Source organism: Cryptomeria japonica, chromosome 8, assembly GCF_030272615.1.
Source record: "Cryptomeria japonica chromosome 8, Sugi_1.0, whole genome shotgun sequence".
In the NCBI taxonomy this organism is placed as follows: Eukaryota; Viridiplantae; Streptophyta; class Pinopsida; order Cupressales; family Cupressaceae; genus Cryptomeria; species Cryptomeria japonica.
The window spans coordinates 128,645,796-128,661,100 of record NC_081412.1 but is presented as its reverse complement, the minus strand read 5'-3'; positions in this window follow the sequence as shown (position 1 = coordinate 128,661,100).

Below are 15,305 nucleotides of genomic sequence, written 5' to 3'. Positions count from 1 at the left end.
TTTAAAGCATCGTTTAAAGATTTTTCTTCACGGCTTTGTTTTATGGTAAAAATGAGAAATTTGTTAAAATTTGTATTGAAGTTGAACCTTTGAACCTTTTTGGTTCAAGGTTCAAGGTTCAAAGTCATCATGCGTCGCTTATGTCTTGGCTCATTTATTGTCCTTTGTGTTGTTGCGTAGATTGTTTTATGTGTGCTCTGTGTTATTTCTCAATATTGAACTTGAACCTTTGAACCTTTTGGTTCTTGGTTCAAGGTTCAAAGTTCAAATTCTTAAAGTTTGAAGTTCCATGTAGAATTGACACATGCATCATGAAGCTAATGTGGCAGCTGGAAAAGAGAATATTTCAGGAATTTCAAAATGTTATTTTCTAATTTATGACAAGCAATCATGATAATTCATTAGTTGTGTGATGGAATGATCTGAAATTAAATGCATGTTGGTTATACACCAAATCAGGCATCAGCTCACACGAACTTACTTAATTAGTACATCTAGCTAAGATTTGAGTGTGATTTTGTCCTTTTTTTTGCAAAATCTAGCAATTGTTTCTAGAATCTTCTCAGTAGCCATGCAAGCAAGGGAAATTGGACGTATTGTATCTACATTCTAAAGGTTTCTGAGAATTTTCTATCGAGATCAGGTTAGTTTCAATCATTCTCTCTTCTACTGTATTTTCTTGTTTGGAAGCTAGTTGTTGTTCGTTCCCCTTTGCTATGTAGAAGAATTCATTTCATTCCTGAAATTGTTTGATTAAAATGAAAGGGGCCATTATGAGGCCAACTCTGCCAAAATTGGGCTGCACTTCTTGCTTAGTTAGTTTGCTTCCAGAAATGGGGGATACTTCATTAGCATAGGCAGATCTCTCTGATTTTCTTGAGAGATCTAAAAACCTAGATCAAAATTCTATGATGAAGAAAAGTGTGAAGAGTGGTTTGGTTGAGGTCACTACATTTCCCATCGCGGCACCATGCCCAGAGTTAGTATTGAAATGTATGAACTGGTATGATGCGGAGCACAAGGTGTATCGGGAATATTAATGGTCAAGTGTTGTTAAAAATAGACAGGGAGACCGTAATGGAAGCTATGGGAATACCTCATAAAGAGCCATATGAAGACTAGACTATTAGCACTTCATACTCCTTCTTTTCTGAGAAGAAGAGTGCTTATAAAAGTGTGATTTCCAGGAATTGGTTATTGAAGATTCAAAAGGGAGGTTCTAGATTACCAAGGCCCCTTACTAGAGAGCACTTCATAATAGAGGTACGGGACATTGTCGTTCAGTTGAATAGGTTAAAAGGAAATGCCCATGCCTTTTACTAGGAAGACTGGATGTATTTATACATCTAAGTCATGTTGAACAAAAGCACCTACCTAGATTGGGGGTAGGTTGTTGCAGAGAGATTGCATGAGAGTCTAAACAGGTTTGCAGGAATGAGTGGTTCTATATGTCTTCATATTTATTTTATATGCTTGCTTGTACCCAGGATTGGAATGGCTTGCATCATGAACCCCAGATTGATGGAATAAGGGTATATGAATATCACCCTCACCTGTAGGAACAAAGATATGCAAAAAAATTCATGAGATGGAATGACATTTTTGCAGGGATATTGGTTTATGAATTGCAAGGAAACACAAATAGGAGGTTGTCAATGGAAGCCATGGAATTTATTGGTATTTATGGTAGTTTCTTTATCCAATTTTCTTAGTTCAAATATATTAGAGTTGGTGGCTTTCAGGGTGAACCTTTCAGGTTACCCAGGTATGTTTTGGATAGCTATGTTTTAATTGAAGTCAGTCGACAACTAGCTTATATTGATAAGAAAAGTGGAGGGAATTCTGGGGTGGTCTTTCCAATAGAACCTAGACACTATAGTTGTGCATCCATTTTAGATGCCTTGAACCTTGAACTTGAACTCAAGAAGTTCAACTTGCAGTTGTATGTTGCAAGATATAAATTTGACAGTCGAGGGTTCGCTATGGAGAATTTAAATGTTGATAATGGTTTTCAGCATGAACCTCAGTTGGAGGAATATTGGGAGAACTATGGTGATGAGCTTGAAGTTAGAAGAATGTTGTGGTCAAGATTCATGGTTCAACAATTTGTAACAATGGGTTTATCCATGAATGTTTCTGATGTGAAAGAAGATGAAGGTGAGGAAGTTGTTGATCCTAAGTTTGACAAAAGGATACAGGCGTAGCCTATCCCATAAATTGATTGGGATAGGAAAGGGGATGATAACATTCAGGTCAGAACCCTCAATGTGATCAGACAAATAGAAAGATGGTTGAAAGATCATTGTTTTAGACAAAGGCCTATATCTGCACCTAAAGATAAAAGAGTTGGATGAACTCATGCAGCTTCTGAAACATATCTTTCTTCTTCTGACATTCCTGTTGATATTGTAGGTGATGAGAAATAGAGGATGGAGAAAGCCAAAATTGCAAATTTAGGAGAGTCCTCATTAAGTTCTGCCTCTGCTCATGTTACCAGATCACGTAGTAGGAAGACCAGTCAGAAAACCCTTTCTAGTTCACTTGTAATAGACTTGGATTATGGGGAAGAAACTCAAGGACAAATGGATAATCAAATGTAGGATCAACCCATCATAGATGCTACAGTTAAAGGAAAGGAAATCAAGAAACCTGAGGATTCTGGGAACACCATGGTCATTGTCACCATTAACCAACAATCACCATCACCAAGTGAAACATCTCTTGCTCCTAAGCGGCTGAGTGCTTCGATTACTAAGAAGAGGAATGTAATTCGTATTTCAATCCCATTGGAGGATATGCTTAGCAAATGTCTGGGAAGAACATCAAAGTCTACGAGACTTTAAGAAAAAAACAATGATTGATGTGGATGAGAAAACAAGACATTGGATTGTAGAAGTAGGTAGACCACCAGCTGATCAGGAAGTTGAGAATATCATTGAGAAAGATTTTATCATTGAAAAGATTGATCTAGGGGTAACTTCCCAAGCTACCGATGCTAAACATTGGGAGACTTCAACTAAAAGGATCCTCACTAAGACTTGGAAGGATGGAAAAGACAAAAAATGAGATGAAGAAGATCATAATGCAAATGGCTCAATATATCAATTCTATTCAAAATCCAAATCCCCAGCCGCTTTCCCAAGTTTATTTGTCATTTAATCCAAAATCGCCCATGAACCAAAGGTTAATTGATCAGGTTCAAAGGAGCCGAATGATTACATATGTCTTCAGTGAATGGCTTGAATCAATTGCCCAATAGGAAACTAGCTATATTTCTGATCTGGTCAAGGTGTTCGAGAATGCAGAGTCTGTGGATAAAGAGTTAGAAACATATAGTTACTTGGGAAAAAGGAAAGAGTAAATGGATGGTTGTATTGAAGCAGATGAGAGATACTCAGAGATATGGAGTGATGAACTTTCTAGCTGAAAAGCCAGTGCACACCCTTGATGATAATGTACTCTTTGTCTGCAAAGAGACTATTGAGTGGAGAAACTCAATTATTGAGCAAGGACATGATGAATCCATCAAGCTTCTAAAGGAATTAAAATAATTGACTAATACTATAGAGAAAGACATGAAATGCATAGATCTTCAGCTACTAAAGGACGATAAGCAGATGCTTGAGGACTCATCAGATATTATCCAAGTTTTCAAAGATCGAGTACAACAAATTCAAGAAGCAAATTCCTTGAGAATTGAAGATTTCTTTAAGATTGCAAGAATCGAATCTATGTTGGTTGTTTGCTTCGATCATCTTGAAACACATAAGGGTAAGGTCGTACAGGTAAGCAAAAAGAAAGAAGTATGGAAGCAACGAATTCTACATATTGGCCTCCCACATTACCAGCTCATTCTAAACTTCTCCTCAGCCCACCTGGAATGGTGAAATATTTGAAGCACCCCTAAGTCACAAGACAAATAGGTTGAAGCCACGTCATCTGCATGAGTCTGATCGTGTCTCTGTTTCTCGTGGCTTATGCCACTTTTCTAGTTTAATTATTGTTTTTCAGTTTTAAAAACTAAACTTCTTTAACTCTCATGTGGAGTTAATCATTTGACTCTCATTTATTTGTAATAGACTATCATATCCTAGTAGCTATTTATATGGATCTAGAAGTCTTTTTAAAGGTCCCAAAAACTTTGATTTAAAGGAACAAACTTAATTTTCTTTGAATTTTAGTGTAGACATTTTTGGTACATGAATGTAATGATATTTGATATGATCTTCAAATATGTGTGTTTGAAAGATAGAGCAATCTATGTTGGGATGTATGCTTATGTGTAGAATACTCTATTTCATTACCAATTCTTTTTGAGTTTGTGAATTCATTGATTTTCTTTTTGTTAAAAAAAAGGTGCTTCATTGTTGTTTAAATGACTCTGATCCCCCTTGTCCCGTGAGGCATGGGCAAGTATCGATCAACATTTATGCTACATTGAGTATTCTTCATGGAATAAGTTTTTATATTGAATGGATATGTGCAGGAGTAAAGTCTGTGAGCTTTACATTTATTGATAATCATCTTGTAGCGTACTTTTGTGTCAACAAATGAATGTGAAAGCCTTTCTCACTTTCTAGTGAAAAGAGTGTTTCTTTCTAAGTTATCTGCATAAAAATTTATTGAATATCTTATGAGGAGCTGCACTCTTATGGAGAGGGTAAACCTAAATTTGGTTCACCCAACTATTGGTTTATTTTCTTTTTCACGAAGGGTATGCATGAGTCATCATTTTAAAATATATAAAAATTAAAGAAAAGGCAAATCTGTTAACCAACAGATTTTTGGTGACTCTGCTGGGGAGTCGAATAATAAGATTGGTCATCTGGTTATAGGATACAAATAATTTACTTGTCAATATTTAAGAGTCTATTTAGTACCATTAAAATTTTGCATTGTAAACAGGCTGAAGCCAAGAAGATATACTAGGTCTTAGAGGTGTGAAGTAATAGTTGACTCTATTTTTCAAGAATTGCAAAACCTAAATTTTTAGCCGTCTTTTTCACCTGAGAGATGAGCTAGAAGTAGACCTGCTTCTCCATCCCCTTCACTCATTGTATCCTCAGTTTGGAAAGCCCTAACCTTGCATGGTGTTTCCTTGCCTAGTATAATCAATCCAACACCTCTCAATATCATTCATCCAATGGCAGCCAACAATCCTTGGGGGGCCGCAGTAGGTCTGTTGAATCTTGGTCTAAATTTGAATGCTTCACCCAAAGGAGCGAGAGATCACTTGCCTAAATTCAGTGGTGATGGGAAGGTCACGGTTGATGAACATTTGAATGCATTTAATGTTGCATGTGGTGTAATATTTGTCCAACATGAAGATGTTGCAGTAAGGTTGTTTGTACAAACATTAACTGAAGCAGTTGCAGATTGGTTTTATCATTTGCCAAATAGTGTAATAACAAATTGGCAAGATTTGAAAACTAGGTTTGAATCTAGGTTCAAGGTAACAGAGGACGAGAATTCCCTTTTGTCTTAGTTAGCTCAATTAGAAAAAGAAATCCTTGAATCTATGAGAGATTTCATGGCTAAATTTGATAAAATTATTCATAAAATTTCTGCAAATCAGAAACCTTCAGATGATAACTTGAAATGTTTTTTTATAAATTCTATGCCGTAAGAGATAAGTTTCTTGATTTGCAGATAAAGAGTTGCAACTCTGAATGATGTTAAAACACTTGTTGTTGAATTAGAGGATGACTTGATCACTGCGGGAAAATGGAAGAGAGAAGTACAAGTGGCCAATGTGCAACCCTCTACTTCTTCAGACCCTGTAATTCAAAGACTCATGAATGATGTAATAACACTCAAAAGATAGTTAGTCAAGGCTAGTACATCTTATTCACAACCTTACTAAGACATATCAAGGAGGATTACAAATCAGTCTATGGGAACTGGGAATAAAGCCTTACAACTTCCCCCGACCCAACAAATATTGGCAATTGAAGCTCCACCACTAAAGGGGAATATGTGTGTTTTTCATCTCACTGATGATCATGATGGAAATTCTTGTTGAGAGATGGTGTTTTATGCTCAGTTGATTGGTTCTAAAGAGATTTTAAATGAACTAAGTGAAGAAGAATCTTTTAGGCAACCTGGCGACTCTAAAATCCACTTCCTAGAGTACGAGTTAGATTCAGAAAGAGGAGGTGATATTTTGGTTACCTTGGAGGATCCTTCTTGTGATGTACTGACAAGAAATCAACATAATGTAAAACCTCAGGGTGCTCCCTCATCTTCTGTTGTGAATCCTAAAGATAAGGACATTGTTTCTAGGCTTCATAATAATGATTATAGACCTCAAGAACTCCAATTGTTGAAATATGTAGAGACTAAAGGTTCATTTGATATTGTAGAGATTTTTAAATCCTCCCAGATTCAAATTACACCAGCAGAATACCTTAAATTAAATCCCAAAGAACTTGATAGGCTAGTTAAGTTTATAAAAGCAAATAATGCATATGTACAAGCCAACGTGATACAATAGTCAGTTAATACTACATTGTCTTCTCAAGGTGATGTGTCAACCTATCCTACTACTCATGAAGTTATTCCTGAAGTTATAGCCCATCAAACTGATGATACGCTATCTGTTTTTGAATCAAAGCCTGAGCCTTTTTATATATCTTTGTTCATAAATGGTCACAAATTAAACGACTATATTATAGACTCAGGTGCCTCAGATAATATCATGCCATCTATAGTAGCTAAAGCTTTGGGATTATCCTTAACAAAAACCTTTGGTAGATTTTATTCAATGGACTCCAAACAAATACCCTTATTAGGACAGATCAAAGATGCTCAAGTGGTCCTTGCTGCTCATCCAAATAAAAGAATTAAGTTAACCATTTTAATAGCTGATATCCCTGCAAGTTATGACATGTTATTAAGTTGCACATTTTGTAGAGACTTAGAGGGCGAGATAAAGATGGATTGGTCTCAAGCCACCATTCCCATAGGGAAATAGCGAGTCATTTTGCAACCTGAACCCAAATCTAAGTTCACCATTTTTCCCTCTAATGATCCAAAGGCTCAAATTTTGTACCATGAATGCCAATTTGGAAATTATATGATCTTATCTGATAATGAAGTTGTAGGGAATTTGTCACAACTAGAGGTAGAAGAAAATTTATGGTGATGGAATTCGATGGAAGTTGTGCAACATCAAGTTCTGGGGCAGGGGTAGTTCTCATTCCTCCCTCTAGCAGACACATCCCTTTTTCTTTTAAACTGGAATTCAAGAACACAAAAAATAATACTTCCAAGTATGAGGCCTTGTTGTTGGGATTAGTTGAAGCAAACAAATTGGGATTAAAGCTTCTGCAAGTTAAGGGAGATGCAAAGTTGATTGTGAAATAGTTAAGAGGATTGTTCAATGTGAAGAATGAGATATTGAAGCATTACTGATATAGAGTCTAGGATGAAATTGAAGGTTTTGATGCATTTTCTATTGAAGTCATTCCTAGAGAACAAAACTCTAAAGCTGATTCTTTAGTGGCATCGACTTCTCTATTGATCCCTCATCTCAAGTTTACAAATGATACCTATCAAGTGGAATTGATATACCGACCTAGTGTACCTGATAATTCTAAATTTTGGTAGGTCTTCGAGAATGACAAATAAATCAACTACTTCTTGCATTGCATAGAAACATTCACTGCCACCTTCTTTGAAGGATTAGATGTTGAATGTAAGGAGTTTTCTCTGAAGTGGGGTCAAGAAATGAATGATGGGGTAATATAATTAAAAGGGAATAAGATTCCTAAAGGGTTGGTCTCTTTAGAACATCTCTTTGATCATCATGATACCTATAAGAAGAGAAAAGACGAACAGATTCCTGCAGTCCAAAATGCTGGTGGTTATGAAAGTGTTAATATTGGAACTGAGGAAGATCCTAAGTATATAAATCTAGGAAAATGTTGCACACCTATAGATAAAGAAAGGTTTATCACTCTCATGTTGGAATACAAAGACATTTTTTCTTGGTGTTATGATGACCTAAAGAAATTTAGGGAAGGAAAATTTCAACATCACATTCCTCTAAAGCCTGGAATGAGTCCTTTCTGATAGAAACTTGGAAATTTTAACCCCAAAGTAGCTGAAGCTATATTTCAAGAAGTAAACAAAATGTTGAAAGCTAGAATCATATATCCTATTCACCATTCTACCTAGATAGCCAATATTGTCCTAGTTCATAAGAAAAATGGAGAGATAAGAATTTGCATGGACTTTAGGAATTTGAATCAGGTCAGTCTCAAAGATAATTACCCATTACCTACCATGGATCATATTTTGCAGACAATCTCCAGTTCAGAAATGATATCTATGCTCGATGGATATTCTGGTAATAATCAGATTGGTGTTTCAGAAAGCAATCCACATAAAATTGCTTTCATCACTCCCTAGGGTACCTTCGCTTATAACAGGATGCCAATTCGGTCTGATAAATGCAGGGATGACTTTCCAGAGGGCTATGGACTTGTCTTTTAGTCATCTAAAATATAAAATAATTGTTGTATATCTTGATGACCTAACTATCTTCTTGAAGAGGAGAAAGCATCACCTAAGAGACTTGAGGCAAGTATTGCAAATATGCTGAGAACATGGAGTGTCATTGAACCCGAAGAAGTTAGTGTTCGGGGTTATAGAAGGAAAATTACTTGGTTACATCATCTCTAAAGAGGGAGTAAAAGTGGATCCCGAGAGAGTAAAGGAAATTCAGTAGTTAAGTTTACCATCAAATAGAAATGCAGTTAGATCCTTCTTTGGACAGGTAAATTTTTTGAGAAGATTTGTTATGGATTTTGCAGAGACCACAAGGTACATTGTAAATCTGATGAGTTAAAAGTAGTTATTTAAATGGAATGAAGAGGGAAATAAATAATTCAAATCAATAAAAGAAGCTATAGCTCAAGCACCTATTCTTGTTAATCCATATTTCAAGAAAGATTTTATTATCTATTGTTATCCTTCAGAACATACTATGTGAGGGATTTTGTTACAAAAGAATGATGAAAATGAAGAAGTTCCAATATCCTTCATGAGTGTCCCTCTTAAGAAACATGAATTGAAATATTCACTGATGGAAAAACAAGCATTTGCAGTTGTGAAAGCTGTAAAACAATTCAGATACTATATTCTTTATTCTCATGCAGTAGTCTATGTGCCACATTCTATTGTTAAGAACATTTTAACACAATAGGATATAGGAATGAAAAATAGAGCCTCATGGGTATCTAGGATACAAGAGTTTAATCTAGACATTAAACCAACAAAATTAGTGAGGGGACAAGGTCTATGTAAGTTAATTGCAAAAAGTAAGAATGAAGTGACTGAGGAACTACCCTTAGTCCTATTTGTTGGACTTCAAGATTCCTAGTTTGCAGATGTTGCATATTACTTAACTTATGGGGATTGTCCAATGCATCTCTCTCCAAGAGAAAAATGGAATCTGAGACTAAAGGTTGCCAAATATGTTATTTTTTATTATGTATTGTACAAAAAGGGGTTGGATGGAATTTTTTACGTTGTGTGCACAAGTCACTTCAAGAGTCACTGCTGAAAACCTTTCATGATGAAGCCTGTGGTGGTCATTTTTCATCAATAGTAACTACCTATAAAATCTTGAGAAATTGCTATTATTGGTTAGGTATGTTTAAGGATGCATATTCTTGGGTAGCTAAGTGTGAAAAATGTAGGTTATTCACAGGGAAGCCACAACTTGCAACATTACCTCTTAGACCAGTAGTTATTGATGAACCATTCAAACCATGGGGTTTATATTTTATAGGTCCATTGTCACCTACCTCAAGTGCTAGACATACACACATACTAACAACCACAAATTAATTCACCAAATGGGTTGAAGCTATTCCACTGCGAAAGACAACTTCTGAGGTTGTTTGTAATTTTCTTAAAGAAAATATTCTGGTTCGATTTGGAGTTCCTCATAAAATTGTGGCTAATAATGCAACCAACTTCTCTTCTGTCGAGATTTCATTATTTTGTTATGATCATGGAATATATCTTGCCCACTCTTTAGATTATTATCCTCAGGGTAATGGCCAGGCAGAGTCAAGTAATTAAAATCTGATAAATATTATGAAGAAGTTGGTGAGTAAAAATTTTAAAGACTGGCACAAAAGACTGTATAAAGCTCTTTGGGCAAATTGCACATCTCCAAAAAAGAGCTATAGGGATGTCACCTTTTGAACTAGTGTATGACATGGGGGCTCAAGTGTCACTTCCCTTAGAACTTGCAGCTTCAAAGTTACAAACTGTTATTGAAGATGTATATTTTCAAGATTCTCTGGAGAAGAGGATTATGCATTTGATGAGGATTGATGAAGAAAGAGATAAATTGGTCAATCGGATTACAGAACATCAAATGAGGGTCAAGAAAATATTTGATAGGAGAGCCAGACCACGTAAATTTATGCTAGGTGATCAGGTTCTACTTTGGCACAAAAGAAGAGAACCAAAAGGTGCACATGCGAAGTTTGAATCATTATGGAAAGGACCGTTTACAATTCAAGAGGTAAAAGGCCCTAATTATTTCAAGATAGCATATCAAGATGGTAATGTTCTTCCCCTGAACTATAATGGACAGGATTTGAAGTTATATCAATTGTAAGCAGGAGTCCCCTACAAGTCTTGTACATAAGTTTTGTTGTGTTTGGTTTGTTGTTTTGGTTTCATTTTTGTGTCTGTTTTGGTCCTTTTGATTTAAGGCTCATTTGCGAAACCATAGATCCTGAGGTTCACATCTTGGTCCCTTACTGTCCCAGTCCCTAGTCAGAGCCAATGTTAGTCCTCCCTACTTTCATTAAAAATTTCAAATTCAAAGGTCGCCTTTTTTATGTATATTTTCTCTTCGATCATGTAATTTCTTCCCCTTTGAACCTGAGTCATTGAACCTTTTCTAAGTTAAAAGCTCAAATTTCAAAGCACGGTTTAAAGAGTTTTCTTTGTGGCTTTATTTTATGGTAAAAGAAAGAACTTTGTTGAAATTTGTATTGAAAGTGAACCTTTGAACCTTTTTCGTTCAAGGTTCAAGGTTCAAATTCGATCATGCATCGGTTATGTCTTGGCTCGGTTATTGTCCTTTGTGTTGTCACATAGATTGTTTTATGTGCATTGTGTTATTTCTCAATATTGAACTTGAACCTTTGAACCTTTTGGTTCTTGGTTCAAGGTTCAAAGCTTGAATTCTTAAAGTCTGAAGTTCCATGTAGATTTGACACATGTATCATGAAGCTAATGTGGCAGTAGGAAAAGAGAATATTCTGGGAATTTCAAAATGTTAGTTTCTAAATTATGGCAAGCAATAATGATAATTCATGAGTTGTGTGATGGAATGACCCAAAATAAAATGCATGTCGGTTATACATCAAAATAGGCATCAACTCACATGAACTTAATTAGTTCAGCTAGCTAAGATTTGAGTGTGATTTTGTCCATTTTTGTTGCAAAAGATAGCAATTGTTTCTAGAATCTTCTCAGTAGCTGTGCAAGTGAGGAAAATTGGAGGTATTGTATCTGCATTTAGAAGGTTTATGAGAACTTGCTATCGAGATCAGGTTAGTTTCAATCATTCTCTCTTCTGCTATATTTACTTGTTCTGGAAGCTAGCCATTGTTCGTTCCCCTTTGCTATGTAGAAGGATTCATTTCGTTCTTGAAATTGTTTGATTGAAATGTGAGGGGCCATTATGAGGCCCAACTCTGCCAAAATTGTGCCACACTTCTTTCTTAGTTAGTTTGCTTCTAGAAATGGAGGATACTTCATTAGTGCAGGTGGACCTCTCCAATTTTCTTAAGAGAGCTAAAAACCCAGCCCAAAATTCTATGATGGAGAAAATTGTGAAGAGTGGTTTGGTTGAGGCCGCTGCATTTCACATTGCGACACCATGCCCAGAGTTAGTATTGGAATGTATGAACCGGTATGATGTGAAGCACGTGTGTATTAGGAACATTAATGGTGAAGTGCTATTAAAAATAGACAGGGAGACCGTAATGGCAGCTATGGGCATACCTCATAAGGAATCATATGGAGACTGGACTATTGGCTCTTCATACTCCTTTTCTGAAAAGAAGAGTGCTTATAAAAGTGTGATTGCCAAGAATTGGTTATTGAAGATTCAAAAAGGGAGTTTCCGGATTACCAAGTCCACTTACTAGAGAGAACTTCATAATAGAGGTACGCACCATTGTCGTTTAGTTGAATAGGTTAAAAGGAAATGCCCATGCCTTTTACTGGGAAGATTGGATGTATTTCTAAATCCAAGTCATGTTGAATAGTGGCGCCTATCAGGATTGGGGGCAGGTTGTTGCACAGAGATTGCACGAGAGTCTAAACAGGTTTGCAGGAATGAGTGGTTTCTATATGTCTTCATATTTGTTTTATATGCTTCCTTTTACCCTAGATTGATGGAATAAGGGTATATGAATATCAACCTCACCTGCAGGAACAGAGATATGGGAAAAATTTCATGAGATGGAATGAAATGTTTGAAGGGAGATTGGTTTATGAATTGCAAGGAATCACAAATAGGAGGTTGTCAACGGAAGCCATGGAATTTATTGGTATTAATGGTAGTTTCTTTATCCAATTTGCTCAGTTCACATATATTAGAGTTGGCGGCTTTTAGGGTGAATCTTTTAGGTTACCCAGGTATGTTTCAGATAGCTTTGTTTAAGTTGAAGTAAATAGACAACTAGCTTATATTGATAAGAAAACTAGAGGGAAGTCTGGGGTGGTCTTTCCAGAAAAACTTGGACACTATAGTTTTTCATCGATTTCAGATACCTTGAAACTTGAACTTGAACTCAAGAAGTTCGATCTGCGGTTGTATGTTGCAAGATATAAATTTGAAAGTTGGTAAACGGATTTGTTGCTTTAAGAAACTTTCTTGAAAAACTCTATATTGCCTTGTAATTAGCAACAAAATGTTCACAACAGTTGAAGAATCACAAAGAAATGGTAATTCTTCTCTGTGTTTGAGAGGGGCAGCTCCCTCGTATAATGGGGGTATTTGGATTTTAAAAAAATTTAAAGAACGAAACAATAAAGAAAGATTGAACGCCATATAAGGTATGAATCTAGATTAAAATAAATTCCATATAATCAAGTTTGAGATACCACAACTTGAAATAAACTTCTTCACATTCAATGTTAAAGGGAAAGCATTAGGTAATCATCAATTAAACATAAGAACATTGATAATAACCCATGAGAATAAGTTGAACACACATCCAAATTGATCTCTATTGCTTAATTGCTTGAATAACACTATCCAAGTCTCTTATACAAAGCTTGTGAAGAAGTGGAATCCCTTACATTGAATAATAATGAGGTATATATAGGTGAAGTGGTAACCACCTGAGGTAACTACCCTAACCACCTTTATAACTACTTTATAACTTCCTCAACTTTGGGAAAAATAACTACTTAGAATAACTACCGAAAATGAGAACTTAGGATAACTACCTCATATGAAAAGAGCCAAGATTATCCTTTATTACAATAAAGAAATAGAGATGAGAGAGAGAGAAACTCGATCATGAGAGTTATTTACAAAGAAAGACAAAAACATGATGCGAGTAACACAACAAAAATGAAGACTATACAAAATGCAACTCTGCACTTATTCTAAGCTAACTCCTTGCGTTGCCGATGAGGTTGTCGCTTCTGTAGGCACATTATGTTGTCCAGGTCCTTTGTCTCTGAAGATTCTGAAAAGTCTGATGGTTGAAGTGACAGATTTTCCTTTGGGAATTAGGATGTTGGCTATCCTCATTTTCCATGTCTTCAAGTTTCTATGAATTCCACTTAGTTCTGTCACCATGCTGAGTATCTAAGACATAGAGAGTCTCAAGGAAGAGTAAATATCAATCAATTTTTCCATGGTATTTTCATTGAAGTTTGTCCTATTAAAAAGCTGCTGATCTACCATGTTCTGGAAGCTATTCTGTAACACCTGCAAGTCTTCCATCAATGTCACATTTGGGAGAAGAGCAGTGAGTTGCCCTTGGAGTTTGACACACACTTGATCACATGAAAGCATGAGCTTTTCTAACTCTGATGAAACTTGATCTATGATCACTAGTTTCCAGTTAATGCTTTCTATCCATATTTCTAGATAATCTTTTTCATTATTAGGTACGATTTTCTCAGTTGCAAGGGTGTCCATTCCAATTTCTATCATTTGTTTGAAATCATTCACAATTTCCTTCCAAGCTGCCTCCTCTTTCTTGACATTCTTCAAGTCTTTCTCAATAGTATTTTTCTTTATTAAGGCCTCATCATGGATATATTTTGCTTGGACTAGGAATTCACATGCGAGAGTTTTGACCTTTTCTACCCAACCTTCAATTACCTTTCCATAGGCTTGGTACTTTTTAAGATTATCCATAACATTCCTTTCAATTTCTCCTTCTGGTGTCAATATAATTGGTTGGCGATCTACACTTAGTGGCATAGTGGAGGTATCAACTACGGATTTCAAGTAAGAAGACAAAGTGTGCACTTGTTGTTTCAATTGATCCTTGGATTGCTTATCCTTTTCACTTCTCTCCACCATTCTGGCTGCCATCACATTAAAGTTCTGAATATCAGACTCATGAGAAGAAGGTCCCATATCAATCTTTGTCACAACAAAGTCCGCATAGGTGGCCTCATTTGTATCTTTCTCAGATATGGGTTGAGCAATCTCTAAGTACATATTCCTTGAATTTGGATCAGTCTTTATTCTTGAGGATACTTTGAGTTTCTTCGGTTTTCCAACTCTTTCAAAGAGATCAGATATGCTACTAAATTTAGGTACCACTAGCTTTTCTACCTTCCTCTTCTTCAATAGACTTTGTTCTAACCATGGGAATGAAGAATTTTCTGTGGACTCTTGGATGTTTTCTTGTCTTTCTACCATTGTTGTTGTCACCTCTCCGATTTCTTCAAATTGATCACTTGGATTGCTTGGAAATGATGAATCCATGACTAAAGTATTTTGTTGTGCTTCTTGTCGTAGGGATTCAATAGGAACTGAGGGAGATATGGAATGCATTCCATCATCAAATTTTGTGTCATCCAGAATTTCCACTGGAACTTGATCCTTTACTTGACTTGCAATAGAATTTTCTTCTATGTCTTTTGCTTTGGATTTCTTCCTCTTTTGTCGGGGTTCATCACCACATGTGTTCTGAAGACTGTTCCTCCTTGGAGGGTCTTCATCTCCATCACTTCCTTGAGTATTCTGGTAAGAAGGAGTATCCCTAGCTGGAGTATGGGAAGAATGCAGTGAT